This window comes from Nyctereutes procyonoides, unplaced genomic scaffold, assembly GCF_905146905.1.
Source record: "Nyctereutes procyonoides isolate TBG_1078 unplaced genomic scaffold, NYPRO_anot_genome, whole genome shotgun sequence".
NCBI classification, from domain to species: domain Eukaryota; kingdom Metazoa; phylum Chordata; class Mammalia; order Carnivora; family Canidae; genus Nyctereutes; species Nyctereutes procyonoides.
This window is the reverse complement of record NW_026575155.1, coordinates 11233608-11251315: the sequence shown is the minus strand read 5'-3', so window position 1 is coordinate 11251315 and position 17708 is coordinate 11233608. Positions and strand designations below refer to the sequence as shown.

Below are 17708 nucleotides of genomic sequence, written 5' to 3'. Positions count from 1 at the left end.
AGAGCTCAGCCTGCCTGATGGCTTGATTTCCACATTGTGATACCATAGGCAGGGAACCCAACTATGCCCTGCTGGACTTTGGACCTATAGGACTAAGAGCTAATAAATGGATATTTTTTAAGCTACTAAGTTTGTAGTTATTTGTTATGCAGCAATAGAAAACTAATACAAGGTATTATAATGATTCCTGTTTTAGAGGGCCAAAAAGCTAAGTAATTTTCCCAAGATCCCTGAAATTTCTAAAGGTTTTATTATTATCTTGTTACTCATGAAACGTTTGGACAAGACTATCCCATTATCTTATTATCTTGTATCATATTTCTTCCCTGAATTATATTTGTTTGGAAAGGATCATATAACTCTATGGGGAATAAGTTTGTGCCTGTCACATTTATGGTACTATAAATAATCCCTTTAATGCATGAGACAGACTGAGAAGAAGGAACCAGAAAGAATGAGTCAATAGGATCAAACTTGAGAACGGATAGCTTTGAGAAGAAGGGAAATTATTCTGGGAGGGTCAAAGGTAAGAAACTAGCTAAGAGTAGATGTTAGAGACTTGGACTTGGTCAAAAAGAAGCAGATCTAAGAGCTGCAAAGTGGCAATGAATCACGAGTGTTTGGGTGGTAGAGGCAGCCTCGGGACTCTGGGTTGGGGTCAGAGAAAGGCTCATGGATTGAACAGGGATCAAATAATCTGTGAGGTGACTTCAACATTCTGTAGAGTTTGTGGTTTTATCACCTTTATGTTGTCTTTTTTTTTTTTTAACCAGTGTTCTTTTTCCTACTGCTCTGTGGGTCTTGAGTCAACAGATGAATACAAGGAGTGACAACAGCTCCCGGGACTTGAGGTTGCAAATGAGATCTGCCCTTCTTTGTTTGCCACCAGCAATCAATTTCAGGGATCCCAAGCTAAACTTCAGCATCACTGTACCTTCCAGGCTGGGATGTTTATTTTCCTTGTGGACTTTGGAATTTTTACTGACTCTCTACTCCATTTCTCCCACTTTAGTTCCAAATAAAGAGAAAAGAAGAGAAAAGAATTACCTAAATAAATCACTGAGTGGTGAGTCTTGCATAACAAGGAAAAGCAAACCACTGTCTGATTACCAGCGTCTCCTATGAGACTACAAAAAGATCATTCTTACCATTGTTTCCCATAAAGAGAGAACCTAACTTCCTTGTGTGATTAGAGAATGATATACAGTATAATTAGAGAATTAAATATATATCATATACTAAACATTTACTCCTCCCTAGACCCCTTCCCTTTCAGATGGGAGGAAAAGCAGCTGATGCCAGAGCCTTGGGTTCTTCCCATTCTCGGAAATGTCTTGACTCCAGTCTGATATTAAATCTCTCTTTGAACGTGAATTAAGGTGCCCTAGTCCCAAATCAGGGTACCAGAAATGGGTAGAAATGGATGCTGGGTGCCAACAGGCCAAGTCTAGCATAACATCCTCCCAACCGTGGTAATTGATTCAGGAATTGGACTTGTTAGCTACTCAGAGACAAGAAGTATTCTCAGTATTTTTCTGGTACTTGGAGAGGGACTTGAAACTGCATGGATACAAATCTGGAGGTATGTAAAAGCACACAATTCGGAGTTTGTTTAATCATAAAAATGACAAGCATCATCAATTAATAAATAGCTGACATTTATTAAGCAGCTACTAAAATAAATAAAAAATAAATAAAAAATAAATAAAATAAGGGATCCCTGGGTGGTGCAGTGGTTTGGCGCCTGCCTTTGGCCCAGGGCGCGATCCTGGAGACCCGGGATCGAATCCCACTTCGGGCTCCCGGTCCATGGAGCCTGCTTCTCCCTCTGCCTGTGTCTCTGCCTCTCTCTTTCTCTGTGTGACTATAATAAATAAATAAATAATAAATAAAAAAATAAATAAGCAGCTACTATATGCCAGACTGTGGGCTCCACTTTTTATATGGATTGTGTCATATAATATGTCATATAATAGTCACAGGAACCCTATACAATATGTAATGCTACTATCCCCATTTTTGGTAGCTGCAGAGATGTGTCACTAAGATCCTCCTTCAAGAGAGGGCTTACTGACCTAACTGCTAGAAGGCTATAAGCAGGCAGTTTTTAGCCACCAGGTACAGACTACCTAAATAAAGCCTCCTTGCCCAAAGTCATGCCCTTCCCAAGTGGCTCCTATCCAGGGACCAATCCAGTGGGGGCTATCTTGGCTTAATACAGGACAATTCCAATGCTTATCTTTGGAGCTCTAGGTGGGATGTGCCAAGACTGAGGTCAGCCCTGCTTCTCACTCACACTTCCTTACCTTCTCTTTCATAGGTATTGACCTCATGTACATAACATTCTGAGAAATATCCCTAAAACATCCATCACACTAAAGTCCATTTCAGAGTCTGCTTCCCAAAGAACCCACCTGCAGCAGATAAAATGATAAAGCCCATCACTTGGCATGGGCGCTGGGGGCCAAGACTGCTTCAATATATAAATCTTGCTTAAGACCACCAAGGCTGATCTGGAATTTGGAACTGGACTCTGGGTTGTATCTCTGGGAAAGAAGGCTGGGAAGGCCCAGTTGGGAGAGCCATGGAAGCCTGTGAAAGCTAGGCTGGAGTCCCACCATTACTGAGAGTAAACAAAGTCCAGTTCTGCTTTGTGTCCAGCATGACTGTAGGAAATGACACACAGAGAGTTGCAGTAGCATACAAAAGAAAGAACTTTATCTCATTCTTTCCAACTCATAGCCTTCTTGCTAAGAGTGTCAGTTAAAACAGAAACAAAAACGTAAAACAAAGAATCTGGGCATTTTAGCACATGGATAACTACAGAAAAAGCATCTTACAAATTCAAGTTTTTTGTTTTGGTCCTTAATGTTTATGTTGCACAGATTTCATGTTAATTAAAATTATTTCCAGTAAGAGGTACAGAAAGACTAATTTATGCAATTGTTTGTAATCATCACCTCCCGTGGTCTTTTGAAATATTATATTTGAAGCTATTATGACTTTTTCAAATTGCATTTTAATGAATTCCTTGGGGGAGACACTGTGATTAAAAGGCATGATACCTACTAAATGATGAACTAATAAAACATTATATAAGAAAGAATTTATCAAACCAACCTTTAGATTGGACTCATTTATCAAGCCACAGAACAAAAACATAAAATGCCTAATTTTGAAATACTTATAAGCACTTACAATTTAAGATTAGTAGGGATAGTGAATGGAATTCCAAAGTAAGGAAGGAAAGTAACTGTAGGAAATGTATAGGAGATGAAAGTCTATCCAAGCAAGAGAAGTAATAATTGATTAAGTGGAGGGTGAAAGTGCTAAAGATCAGCACTAAAATCCCTCAGAGGTAAAACCATCTGAAACTCCCTTCATAGCAAAGGCACTTAATTTCTTACACTGGAGATATTTATCAAGAATGTATCTGCACAGTGGCGCCTGGGTGGCTCAGTTGGTTGAGCATCAGACTCTTGATTTCAGCTCAGGTCAGGATCTTAGGGTAATGGGATCAAGCCCCATAACAGGCTCTGTGTTCAGTATGGAATCTGCTTTTCTCTCTCCCTCTGCTTCTCACCAGCCCCCTCTTGTGCACACGTTTCTCTCTCTCTCTCTCTCTCTCTCTCTCTCTCTCAAATAAATAATCTCTTTTTAAAGATTTTATTTTTTTATTCATGAGAGACATACACAGAGAGAGAGAGAGAGAGGCAGAGACATAGGCAGAGGGAGAAGTAGGCTCCATGCAGAGAGTCCAATGTGGGACTTGATCCCGGGACTCTGGGATCACGTCCTGAGCCAAAGGCAGATGCTTCACTGCTGAGCCACCCAGGCATCCCAAATAAATAAATAATTAAAAAAAAACAAAAACAAAAACAAAAACAAAAGAATGTGTCTCTACAAGCTGAGGATTGCTGGAGGGTTGGTGGGTGGGAGATGGGCTAAAAGGGGGATGGGTGTTAGGGGGAACACTTGTGATGAGCTCTGGGTGTTATATGTAAGTGATGAATCACTAAGTCCTACTTCTGAAATCAATATTACACTATATGTTAACCAACTAGACTTTAAATAAAAACTTGAACAAAAAAAGGAATGTATTTCCAAACAAAACAAAATGAAAAAAAATACCCAAACAACAAGAAAAAAAGGTGTCTCAAATTTGCCATCAAAATCCATAAATGAAATACAATAGCTCTTTTTGGACAGTCCCTCAATAAGAATCGATGGAATCGATCTAGTCCATTGGAAGTAGAGCTGTAGAACAGAATAATTCTTAAATTCCTTTCTTGATACTCTTTAAAATGTTCCTTTATAGTTAAAATAAATTATTTGGAAATTATACACCCATCTCTGGACTTTAAAGATGTTTTTAGTCTTGGGTTTCGGGGTGGGGTGTTGGTAGGTGGGGAAATGAAGAGAAACTGGGGCCCAAAGCAGCCTAAAGCCTTCAATATCCAACAAGCAGACTTCAGACAAAGCAAGAGAAAGACCAGAGAAACCACCACCCACCACAGTTCTGGTGTCAGCCTGTCCAAAGCAGGGCCAGATCTACACGCAGGAGAGGGAGCTAGATTGGGTTGTAAATTGCCGCAATCAATAGTGGAGAAAAACAAGATTACACTAGCAAATGACACCCAGTCGGGATAATTCAGTTTGTCAATTCTGCTGGCTAATAAGACTCCATTACAGTTGGATGCGTGGGGGAGAATCCAACCTCATCCCTATAAAAGAATCAATCAATCCTAGAAGCCACCTTCTTCATCAGCTTTGGAGTACTGACTTCCCCAGAGGCAGAAGGACCTAAGGCTTGGAAACCCCCCTTGGCACTCACCCAACGCCCCCTACCCTGAGGCCTTGGCTTCATCTGAAATCATAAAATAGATTTTTAAGTGAGATTCCAGACAGGCTGAACACAGTGTAGCCTGACAGGGCTCTTGGAAACTCAGAGGAGCTACAACGTGTGGCTGGGAAGCACAGCTTGCCTGATTTTCAGGTGCCACTGAGACTCCTCTTATTTACACTAGTGACAATCACTGCCTGAGATCTCTCAGGAATAAATGAATTCAGTTAAACCAATTGCTCTCGTCTCTGGCTTTGGTCAAATCCCATGCCATGCTAACACAAGTTGGCACCATTCAGAAAGAGCTCTTGCACCATTCAGAAAGAGCTGCACCCCACAGCACTCTGGCCAGTTTCAAGTTAGGAGAGTTTTCAATGTTCAAAGGAAAAAAAAAATTGGTCATTATTCTCTCTTGACTGACTTACTTAGTCTGATGTCTTGTAAGAAATAAATCTTGTGAAATCCTTGCATTGGTAGAAATGTATATAGCCAAAATTAGCAGGCATATCCAGAGCATCTTTACAGATTAAATAGAATACTCTTTAGGCAACAACAGTCAGAGTGAGTTGTTCTTTTAAGGCTCCAGGGCTGTTTCCACCAAATTCCTGCATCTTGCATACTTACTCAGGGATTCCTCAGGGATTGCTGAGTCCACTTGTTCTTTGTTTATCGTATCTCTAACACAATGACTAGATCCAGTAAGCACTATGGAGCATAAAAATCACGTATTACACATCCTAATAGCTTCTGTCTACAGAATATGTGACTCAGAAGTAAGCGCAAGTGAGATCACAACCTCTCAGGGAAAATCAGCAACAAATACGAGCTCATGGGCTGTGTGCAGGGTTGGCAGGGTTGATTTGTAGATAAACCCTGGATGCAAATTCAGACAAACACCTCTGCACACAAAAGACATTTTTAGAAAACAGCATTCTTGAGGGCTGAAGTGCTGTGTAATTAGAATGCATAAAAAGATCTTGGAAGTAAGAGGTCTCGACCAATCCTTTCTCTGGAATGGTGGGGTCATCTTCTTGGAGGTAGAAATGCTGTGTCTTATGAGAGGAAAACTACTTTACGAAGTAGCAAAAGAATAGCCAGATATGAAACTGTCCTTACAAAATTATTAGCCAATGGTATTTATTGCTCTTAAAAACCTTTAGCTGCCTACCGATTTATCCCTGGGGAAAGAAAAGATGGCATAAAAGAGTGGAGCTTACAGACACAGAAGCAAATTGTGGAAAAGCTTTGGAAACATGGGAATAAGTAGTGTTTGCGATGACCCTAAGAAAAAAAAGAGAGGGTGCAGAGGGCAGCGTGGTGAGGTGATCCCTGGGATAACAATACAGAGCAAGTTAAAAAATCAAAGGACGGGATCCAGGGGGCAATTATCCAAACCCTGACAAAGTCAACTTGGAAGGCAAGTCGGGTTACGCATGACAAAGGTCACAGTCCCTTTGTTTGTCTCCAATGCGCATCCAGGTGGGGTGGGATGGAGCAGCAGCGGTGATGCCGGGTGCTGTGGCCAGGGCAGACAGAACCAAGCAGCGGGGTGGGCTTCCGAGGGACACCGCGAAGACCCCGAGGGGTCGCAGCCCCTCACCCCCACCCCTCCCGGGCCGTGCGCCCCGGCCGTGCGCCCCGGTGCGCGCTCCAGCTCCCGCGCGCAGGCTGACTCCTTGACTGCAGCCCAGAGGGCCACCGAGACAAGACCCTCCTCTTTCTTCTGCTCTCCTAAGTCCCGAGCTTGGGCCCTTTGCTGCTGTCCAGGCTCTTCTTCAGGAAAAACTCACTTAGTGACAGAGAAGGAAAGGTGGGAACCGGAGGCTAAATCCAAAAGGTCCCCCCAGCCTGGAGCGCCCCCCACGTTTGCAGCTTCGTTTTGGAGCGCTGGGGGCTGGCTCCCGCGGCTTCCTCGCGGGCTGGGGTGTGGGGAGGGGTCAGGGTGGAGGGTCCCTCCCCCCTCCTCCCCCCTCCCCCCTCCCCCCTCCCCCGCCGCTCCGGAACGCGCTGTGTGGCCGCTTCTCTCCAGCGCGCGGCGCTGCGCTCGCTCTTATCCGCGGAGCGGCGCCGGTTCGTGCGCGGCCAGCGGGACTCAGCCCGTCCGCTGGAATCGAGGAGCATTCATTGAATCTGCGGCTTTCATGACGTCTCCCTGCGTGGCCCATCACTTTTCTCCCAGCCGGGATTTTTTTTTTTTTTCCTCCACTCCTGCGGTTCCCGAACCCTTCCCTCCGCCGGGTCTGCCGCCCGCATCCCTGCCCGACGCACACCCCTCCGCCCCTCCTTTGACCCCGCGCCCAGCCCGCCTCTCCGCTCGCGGCCAGAGGGAGCCAGTTTGCAGACGGCCGCACCTGGCCGGAGAGGTTGGGCGGGTGGAGGGGTGGGGATCCGCGGGAACCGGGAAGCCAGACCCAGAGCTGGATGCGCCGCCAGGAGAATGGAGCCTCCTAACAGCCTCTCGGGGCTGATGTGAAATTGGACCATCTGATTCCAGTTTTTCTTTCCTTTTCTTTTTCCTTTTTTTTTTCCTCTCTTTTTAAAAAAAAAAAAAATTTCTCCCCTCACCATCCATCGTGTAGTGAATTATCAAATCTTGCTCCGTTCCAAGAGAGGAGATCATGATTGAGTGAAACCACCCTGTCCGCAGCAAGGTAAGCGGTGCGCTGAGTTGCTCGAAGGCGAGAAGCTGGCATCAATCTGGGCAAAACGTTCCGTGCCCTCGGGTCCCCACCTCCCCCTCCCCAGTCTCCGCCGCCGCTGCATGCTCCACGCTGATGAGAAACATGATGCCCAAGTCTGGGGAAAGGCGAGGGAGAAGCCGGTTACATAACAGAAGGGAAATCTGTTTCATACGGTTTTCATTAGCAACTGAAAACTCGCAAGGGGGGCGGGGAGAGGAGGGGTCTGCATGCCCTGGGCTCTGAGAAACCCAGTCAGTTATTGCAGACATCATTTCAACAGACGTTGGCAAAGAAGAAATGCACTGATTTAACTGGCAGGGGCGGCTTGTGGTGTAGTCATTTACAGTTGGGAAAAGCCCATTGTCTTTATGGAAAGCTGTATCCTTGTTCTTCTTTGCATAGAGGAGAGTGACAGAGACCTAGACGGGGAGCAAGAGAAGGAGGAAAAGGAAAAAGTGAGCGGTGGGGAGAAACAGGCAGAAAATGGGAAACAATGACTCCTAACTGTTATCTATCAGTAAAACCAGGGATGTGATATGATGGCTACAAACAGTGAATAGGAAGCTCTCCCTAGAAGTAAACTGAATTGTTTTGTAATTGGAAGGAAAAAAGAAACCCTTCAGATAAAATGAGATGTTTCTGGCATTTAGGGGGTTGGATGAATCCCGACTTGCTTCCTCCTGGGTATATTTTCATTTGCATCAAGACATTAAGCTTGGATTAGTTTTTAACAGAATTAACATGAGTATTCCCCAAACCCAATAAAACCTTGAGTCGATCCACAGGTATATCTCTTGTACCAGCCTCAATATGGAGAAACTCTTAAGGAGGAAACGTGTTAATAGAAAAAGCCACAGAAATGGGGTGAGGTTAATGGAGAAACAAAATACCAGAATTTTCCAAAGAATCCCGCCTCCACTCCCAAAAAAGGAAGAGAGAGAGAGAGAGAAAGGGGGGGGGGACCTCAAGTGTTTGGGAGTTGGAGATTGATTATGTGTTTAGAGTGTCTCCTGCTTGCTTTTATCCAAAGTCTGATGGTACTGGGGAGCCCCCACCATATAGGGTGAAATGCCACATCCCTACTAGCTCCTCACCCTGCTTACCTTTCTTACACTGAAAAACAGAAGGGGATGCCCAGGAGCTGAATAGAAAGAAAAAGGGTCTTGCTATAGTCAGGGTACAGCTAACTAAGCTTCGCCCATTTTGCCTGGAGAAAGAAAAAGCTGAGTCTCCATGGCGACCCAGGTGGGAGGGGAGAAGGCAGCTCCAGTTACCAAAAAAAAAAAAAAACAAAACAAAAACCCACGTTGGACAAAACTTTCCCAGCTTCAGGTAAAGAAACGAGCCAGCCAGGTATCCCGTGGAAGGTCCCATGGTATCAGCTCTGCCCAAGTTCCTGCCGACAACCCACAAGGGGGCTTCTAGAACTGGCCAGCATCCACCCAAACCTCCCAAAGTTCCCCAGAGGCCACTGAGATGGTTAAGGCAGCAGGTTCTGGATTCAGCACCAAGGCCAGAGAACAGGCGCCAGGTTCCCACCTCCCAGTTGGCGGCCCCTGCTGATGCTGTTAGCTCCTTTGGTGACAGAAGCGATCACTTTCTATAAAGGAGCGATTCCCCTGCCCGTGCAGAATCTGGATATCTGATTATCCACGGAATTGCGTGGGACAGAGAAGCTTGCAAATCATCCATTTCACGCATGGCGGTGCATCAGAGTAACTATTCAAAATCAAGAACACTGAAACAGCAAAAGATCCAAGCTGAACTGAGAATGGAGAATGATCCTGTCCTCAGGGGAGCAGAGGGGCAAGGCGCACGCCTGCACAGACACACAGACACACACACAGGACCAGTCTCTGATTAGAGTTGCCTAGTTTCAGCCACGTCCCTTTGGTTTCAAAAGTATCCATTCATTTCTTACCCTCTCACTGTCCTCTACACTTTTTGTCAGGTTTAGATGACAGAAAGACTGTGAAAGCACGCTGTCAGTAAGACACTGGTTAACTAAATCCTGTTAGGGGTCCTGAGATCCTAGAGGGTAGAGAAATAAAATACTCTTAGTCCAGACCTGACAGACTTTTCTAAAAAAAGAGCTGGTGAGCTCCAGGAAAGGGAGGAGAGTGTGCTCGTGAGATGAGAAGCAGTAACTGTGTCTTTAAGCCAGCATGTGGGCAGGGTAGCTACATTTCCAAGGTTGTAGGGCATAGGAAACAGAGAGAGGGAGTTACTTCTCTTCATAGAAACAAGGAAGAAACTGTGCAAGAGGGGAGGATTTATTATCACTCGAGCTCCATTTCAGCATTCACTGAGAGAAAACAGGTAAGTCTCTCTTGCCATAATGCCTTCACCTGGGGCAAAGCTGGTCTCTATGCTGCTGCCCCCATCTTTGGCCATAGATCCTCACACCCCCCAATAATGGTTTAGGAAGAATAGTAGAGGAAGATGGCAGTCATATTTCTAATAGACCACTTTTCCGAGTCGCATCCAGGGGTTGCAAGGCACAGTTTGAATTGCAGAGCCCAAAGTTTGACAATTGGTTGGAGGTAGTGATAATGCCTTTACAATACGCTGAGCTGCTTTTGAGGATGCCCTTAGGTGTGTTCAGTATTGAGTTGGTTCTGGTTTGTTGTCTATGAAGGTAAATGAGATGAATCCTGATTTTCTTTGCTGGACTTTCCAACTGTGGGCATGCCACTGCTTTCTAAAGATGATAATGCGTGCACTTAGGACTTGGTTAAAGCAGTGCGTTTATACCTTCCAGTTTTTGTTTTTTGTTTATCGTGATCTCTACTGAAGGCAGAAGCAATCTATTCCAAACCTGATCAAAAGATGAGATGTTACACTAATTTCTTCCTTTTCAATTCTTGATGGGTGTTGATAAGTTTATCCATGGTTTAATTCGTAAAAGAGTTGCTACCTAAAGTAGAGAGAAGTGGTTAGTGGAGCACTGTTAGGACTTAAAGCAACTGTACCGTGGCTTTGCTCCATCTGATATTATCAGCAGAAAAGATGTAGAAATTAGTTATGAAGATGCAGCCATACAAGAATATAGATCATTTTACTTAAAAGATCACTTATAAAGTAATGTATTTGTGAGTTCTAAAGCTCAATTTGTCTCATGAATTTAAAACAAAAGATGGGAATGTAAATGACCTAGATATAGGAAATTGTTCAATCAATTATCTTAATTCTGATAGAATCTGTGTTCATATATTTGGTGCTAATTTATCCAACTAGGACTTGCTTTCTTCCTGGGTAGCTAATTGGTGGGCAAAACATCGTTATGCCCTGATGGCAGTCAATGGCATATTCCGAAATAATTGGTCTACCCATTTCAAGTAAGATTTGTTAAAAAGACTTAAAATGTATCCCTGAGAACTTGGAGCTTTTTAATAATATTTTTAAAAATAATTTTAACATCTTACCCTGGTATTTCCTAAACATCAGCAAATAATATATATTAACTTTGATGACCCGGGTCTTTATTTAATACATAGGCTGTTTCCTTTGAATATGTAGAAATGGTTTAATTCACTCTCAAATCCCCCCTCCCATCTTTTTACAAACTATCTCTGCTTTACAGGATAAAAGAAAATAAGACATCAGAAGAGCTATTTAATAAGCAATAGAAAAAATTTATTGGCAATTGAAAATAAATAATATACCCTTCTCGAAGCATAACTCCATTCACTGATTTTCATAGGTCGAAAGTGTTGCTTTTCTCGAGGGTTAAATCTTGATTATGTGAATCTTCATGAAAATAAGATAAAGCCTCTTTATCAAAATGGGCAAGTAGGTAAGGTGAAGCTCTTTTTCAATAATTCTTCCTTAAACAAATGATATATAAGCAATATGCAGATTAACAAGGGAAAGAAACCAGAGAGAATCAGAACAAGGGGAAGGAAGCTACGGAAAAAGGTTAGCATTTAAGGCTACTATATTTTTACTAGCATTAAAGTAATGGCACTTTTGAAAGCAAGGGTTTTGTTTGTTTTTTAACTCATTGTATCAAGACTTCAAGGTTTATGGAACTGAGACGTCTAAATGTAACAACTTTGGATTTATACCTTATTGAGATAGCATTTATTGTTTCTTTCCTTCATTTTCAAGTGTCATTGTAAATATCAAGAGAGAAATAATTCACTCTGAATTTTTTCAGAATTATTAAATTTGGTAATATCAAGTAAAGGGAAATTGGTAATTAAGTCGAAAAATCATCAAGACACTTGTTTAAATTAAGGTTTTTCTTTCTAGCTGTAGTTTGAGTGTGTAGGGAGATTTAAAAAAATAAAATGCAGTCATTTGAGATGATACATTTTAAAATGTATTTTAAATAATTAGTTCTAGAAATAATTAAGATCCTATGTAAAGAAGAGATCATCATAATTGTAGTTAGTGCTCTAATGGTATTCCGACTCGCCTCTGACAAAGTACAAGGATATACACATACTCGATGTTTTTTTACTAGCACTAATTGATAACACACAGTTATTTCCCTCAAATAAAGGAGAATGTCATCTTTTTTTAATTTAAGGTATAATTGAAGTACAATATTATATTAGGTTCAGGCATACAACATAGTTCCTTGACATTTGTATGCATCGTGCAGTGGTCACCACAGTAAGTCCAGTTACAGTGTTATTGACTATATTCCTTATGCTGTATGTTACACAACCATGACTTCTTTACTTTATAAGTGGAAGTGTGTATTTCTTAATCCCTTTCACCCAGTTCATTCCAACCAACCACCCCCACCTCCTGCAACCACCAATCTGTTCTCTGTATCTATGTGACAGGGTTTTGTTGGTTTTGTTTCTTAGATTCCACATATAAGTGAAATCACATGGTATTTGTCTTTCTCTGTCTAATTTTGCTTAGCATAATACACTGAAGATCCATCCACGTTGTTGCAAATGATAAGATTTCATTCTTTTTTTATGGCTAAGTAGTATTCCATCGTATTCATTCACCACATCTTCTGTATTCATTCATTTACCAGTGGGCACTTAGGTTGTTTCCATATCTCTGCTGTAGTCAATAATGCTGCAGTGAACGAAAGGGTGCATATGTCTTTTCAGATTAGAGCTTTTGATTTTTCAAATAGATATCCAGTAGTGGAAGTGCTGGATCTCTCTTTTTTAAAAGATTTTATTTATTTATTCATTTGAGAGACACAGAGAGAAGGCAGAGACATAAGCAGAGGGAGAAGCAGGCTCCTCATAGGGAGCCCAATGTGGAACTCGATGCTGCAACTCCGGGATCACGCCCTGAGCCGAAGGCAGAGGCTCAACCACTGAGCCACCCAGGCATCACTGGAATTGCTGGATCTTATGGTAATTCTATTTTTCCTTCTTTGAGGAACCTCTGTACTACTTCCCACAGTGGCCGCACCAATTTGCAATCCTACAACAAAGCACAAGAGTTCTTTTTCCACATCCGTACCAACACTAATTATTTCTTGTCTTATTGATACTAGACATCTTGGCTGGCATGAAGTGATATTTCATTGTGGTTTCGATTTGCATTTCCTTGATGATTAGTGATACTGACCCTTCTTCATGCACATGTTGGCCATCTGTATGTCTTCTTTGGAAAAAAGACTATTCGGATTCTCTGCTAATTTTTTAATCAGATGGTTTTTTACTATTAAGCTATATAAGTTTTCAAATATATTTTGGTTGTTAGCCTCTTATTGGATAGGTGACTTTCAAATATCTTCTCCCATTCAGTAAGTTGCCTTTTCATTTTGTTGAAGGTTTCCTTCACTGTGCATAAGCTTTTTAATTTGATATAGTCCCATTATTTTTTTCTGCTTTTATTTTTCCATACTTTTGGAGACAGATCCAAAAAATATTGCTTAGACCAGTGTCAAGAAACTTTGGCCTATGTTTTCTAGGAGTTTTATGGTTTCAGGTCTTAAATTCAAGTTTTTAATTCAATTTGAATTGATTTTTATATGTGTTATAAGATAGTGGTCCAATTTTGTTCTTTTACATATAGCTGTTCAGTTTTCCCAACACCTTATTGAAGAGGTATATATTCTTGCCTCTTTTGTTATAAATTGGCCACATACGTATGGGCTTATTTCTAGGCTCTCTATTCTGTTCTATTGATCTATATGTCTATTTTTATGCCAATACCAGACTATTTTGATTAGTATAGATTTGTAGAATAATTTGAAATCAGGAAGGATGACACCTCCAGCTTTGTTCTTTTTTCCCTAGATCATTGTAACTATTTGAGGTCTTTCATGCTTTCATACAAATTTTAGAATTATTTGTTCTAGTTCTGTGAAAAATGTCATTAGAATTTTGGTAGGAATTGCATTGAATCTGTAGGTTACTTTGGGTAGTATGAACATTTTGACAATATTAATTCTAATTCATGAGCATGGAATATCTTTGCATTTATTTATGCCTTTTTAATTTCTTTCATCAATGTCTTACAGTTTTCAGTGTACAAGTCTTTCACCTTGTTGATTAAGTTTATTCCCAAGGATTTTATTAAGTTGAAGCACATTTCCTCTTTACTCACTTTGTTGAGAGTTTTTATCATAGGTGGTTGTTGAGTTTCATCAAATGGTTTTTCTGCATCTATTAAGATGATCATATGACTTTTTCCTTCATTTTGCAAATGTGATATATCACATTGATCAATTTGCAGGTGTTGAACCATTGTTGTATCCCTGGAATAAATCCCACTTGATCTTGGTGTATTGATCCCTTCGATGTATTGTTGAGTTTGGTTTGCTAATTTTTTTAGAATTTTTCTTATACATTCATCAGGGATATTGGCCTATAATTTTCTTTCTTTCTTTCTTTCTTTCTTTTTTTTTTTTTTTTTTTTTTTTTTTTTTTTTTTTTGCAGTGTTCTTCTCTGGTTTAGGTATCAGGGTAACACCGGCCTTGTAAAATGATTTTGGAAGACTTCCCTCCTCTTCAACTTTTTGGAAGAGTTTGAGGATAGGTATTAAATCTTATTTGAATGTTTGGTAGAGTTCACTAGTGAAATTGTTTGGTCTTGCATTTGTGTTTGTTGGGAGGTTTTTAAGTATTGATTTACCCTCCTTACCAGTAAGTAGTCTCTTCAGATTTTCTATTTCTTCACAATTTAGTCTTGGAAGATTATAAGTTTCTAGAAGTGTCATCATTTCTTCCAGGTTTTTCAATTTGTTGATGTACAATTGTTTCTAGTAGTCTCTTATGATCCTTAGCATTTCTGCAGTGTATGTTATAACTTCTCTTATATTTCTGACTTTATTTATTTGAGCCCTCTCTTTCTTTCTTGGAGAATCTATCTAGAGATTTGTCAGTTTGTGTTTTCAAAGATCCAGCTCATAGTTTCACTGATTTATTTTAATTATCTTTTTAGTTTCACTTCCATTTATTTCCATTCTAATCGTTTTTATTTCCTCCCTTTTACAAACTTTAGGCTTTTTTTGTTCTTATTTTTCTAGTTTCTGTGGAAGGAAATTTAAATTGTTTATTTGAGATTTCTCTTGTTTCTTGAGATAGGCCTATATTGCTACGAATTTACCTCTTAGAATTGCCATCACTACATCTCATAGATTTCGGTATGTCATATTTCTATTTCCATTTGCTTCCAGGTATTTTTGGATTTCTCCTTTGGCATCTTCTGTGACCCAGTAGTTGTTCAATAACATGTTGTTTAACCTTTATGTATTTATATATTTTTCAGCTTTCTTCTTGTAATTGATATTTAGTTTCATATTATTGTGGTTGGAAAAAAATACTTGGGGATCCCTGGGTGGCGCAGCGGTTTGGCGCCTGCCTTTGGCCCAGGGCGCGATCCTGGAGACCCAGGATCGAATCCCACATCGGGCTCCCGGTGCATGGAGCCTGCTTCTCCCTCTGCCTATGTCTCTGCCTCTCTCTCTCTCTCTCTCTGACTATCATAAATAAATAAATAATTTTTTTTAAAAAAAGGAAAAAATACTTGCTATTATTTCAGTCTTCTTGTATTTATTAAGACTTATTTTGGGGACCTAATATGTGATCTAGTCTGGAGAATGTTCCATGAGCACTTGTGGAGAAAGTATTCTGTTGTTTTTGGATGGAATTGCTCTGTATATATCTATTAAGTCCATTTGGTCTGATGGGCCATTTAAGATCAATGTTTTCTGATTTATTTTCTGTCTAGATGAATTATATATACATTGATATAAGTGGAATCTTAAAATTGCCTACTATGGTATTGTTGTCAATTTCTACCTTTAGGTTGGTTAATATTTGCTTTATATGTTTTTGTGCTCCTAAGTTGAGTGCATATATATATTTATAAGTGCTATATCTTCTTGCTGAATTGACCTGCTTCATTACGCAGTGCCTCTCTTTGTCTTTTATGTCTTTGTCTGATATAAGTACAGCTATACCAGCTTTCTTTTCATTTCCATTTCTATGAAATACCTTTTTTCATCTCTTTGTTTTCAGTCAGTTTGTGTCCTTACTTCAGAAGTGAATTTCTTAGAGGTAGCGTATAGATATCTTTTTTTAATCCCTTCAACAATCACTTTATGTCTTTTGATTGGAGAATTTAGTTCATTCATATTTAAAATAATTATTGACAGGTGTGTACTTGCAAAAAATTGCAATTTTTGTCCATTGTTTTCTGGTTGTGTTTGTAGTTCCCTTCTATTTCTTTTTTCTCTTTCTGTCTTCCCTCATAGTTTGATGACTTTCTTTTTTTTTAAAGATTTTTAGAATTTATTTATTCATTGGAGACACAGAGAGAGAGGCAGAGACATAGACCGAGAGTGAAACAGGCTCCCTGTGGAGATCCTGATGTGGGACTTGATCTCAGGACCCCAGGATCGTGCCCTGAGCCATAGGCAGATGCTCAACCACCAAGCCACCCAGGCATCCCGATTTGATGACTTTCTTTATCATTATGCTTGGATTCATTTCTCACTTTCTTTTGTGTATTTACTGTAAGTTTTTGGTGTGTGGTTACCATGAAGTTCACATATGTCATACTATATATGAAACAGTCTATTTTAAGTTGATAGTAATTTAAATTTGAACACAATCCAGACCTCTACATTTTTATTTCCTGTCTTCGTTTTGTTTTTGATGTCACTTTTTATATCTTTTTACTTTATGTATCCCTTAAACTTTATTGTAGTCTTAGTTAACTTCACTACTTTTGTCTTTTAACCTTCTTGGTACCTTCATAAGTGATTAATCCACTACCTTTACTATATATTTACTTTTTCCAGTGAGATTTTTTCATATGTTTTCTTATTATTAATTAGTGCCATTTCTTTTCAACTTAAAGAAATCTCTTTTTTTAAAAAAAGATTTTATTTATTCATTTGAGAAAGAGCACCCACATGCGAAAGAAAGAGAGAGAGCGCGCACACTAGCAATTTGGGGGAGGGTCAGAGGAAGAAGGAGAAGCAGGTTCCCCGCTAAGCAGGGATTAGGGGGCTCGATCCCAGTACCTGAGATCATGACCTGAGCCAAAGGCAGCCACTTAACCGACTGAGCCACCCAGGCACCCAAGAAATATCTTTAATATTTCTTATAAGGCTGCTTTACTAGTGATGAACTTCTTTAACGTTTGCTTATTTAGTAAACTCTATATCTGTCCTTCAAATCTGAATAACCTTGATATTTCTGTTTCCTCATTTTGCTTGACTATGTTTGTTTCTATATATTAGGCCAAAAAGTTATCTCTCTCAGGTTTGAAGGAAAGACCTTGTATAGGTGATAAATCTTGTTCAACCTTGTCCTAGCTCTTGGATGTTTCTTAAAACTTTGTGATTGTCTAAACTGCCTGAGTTATCATTGATATGCCCCTATTGCTGAGGCTGTGCCAAGACTCGTCAGTGTTCCGAGGGGAGGAATCTGTTTAACATCTAGTTTAAGGATGATTGAAAGCCAGATCCTCAGATAGTGGTTTTTACAATATACAAATATATACAGTCTTGTGAGGCTGCAAGCAAGATCTGGAGGTCTCCCCTGGGCAACAGTGGCAAAAATTGGGCCTGCAGACAAGTGTATAAGCTTCTTTCCAGGAAGTCTCTTTAAGCTATAGGCAGGTCAAGGGGGTGCATAAGGGTGGTGTCTCCCTACTTTTGTTCCGTGGGTGTACCTCTTTAGCTTCTTGATGTGTAGGAAACCTGAAGCCTGTCCCTCAGACTGAAGCTCCAGGCTTCAGTAAAT

General features: G+C 40.5%; 1 protein-coding gene across 1 annotated transcript in view; it reads left to right on the top strand.

The window, feature by feature from the left end:
* Positions 1–7435: 7435 nt before the first annotated feature.
* Positions 7436–17708, top strand: part of KCNJ6 (potassium inwardly rectifying channel subfamily J member 6) — a 255412-nt gene continuing 245139 nt past the window's right edge. Inside the window, exon 1 of the mRNA XM_055313319.1 lies at positions 7436–7494. The gene's annotated coding sequence lies outside the window, so the exon portion shown is untranslated. The remainder of the gene's footprint in view (positions 7495–17708) is intronic.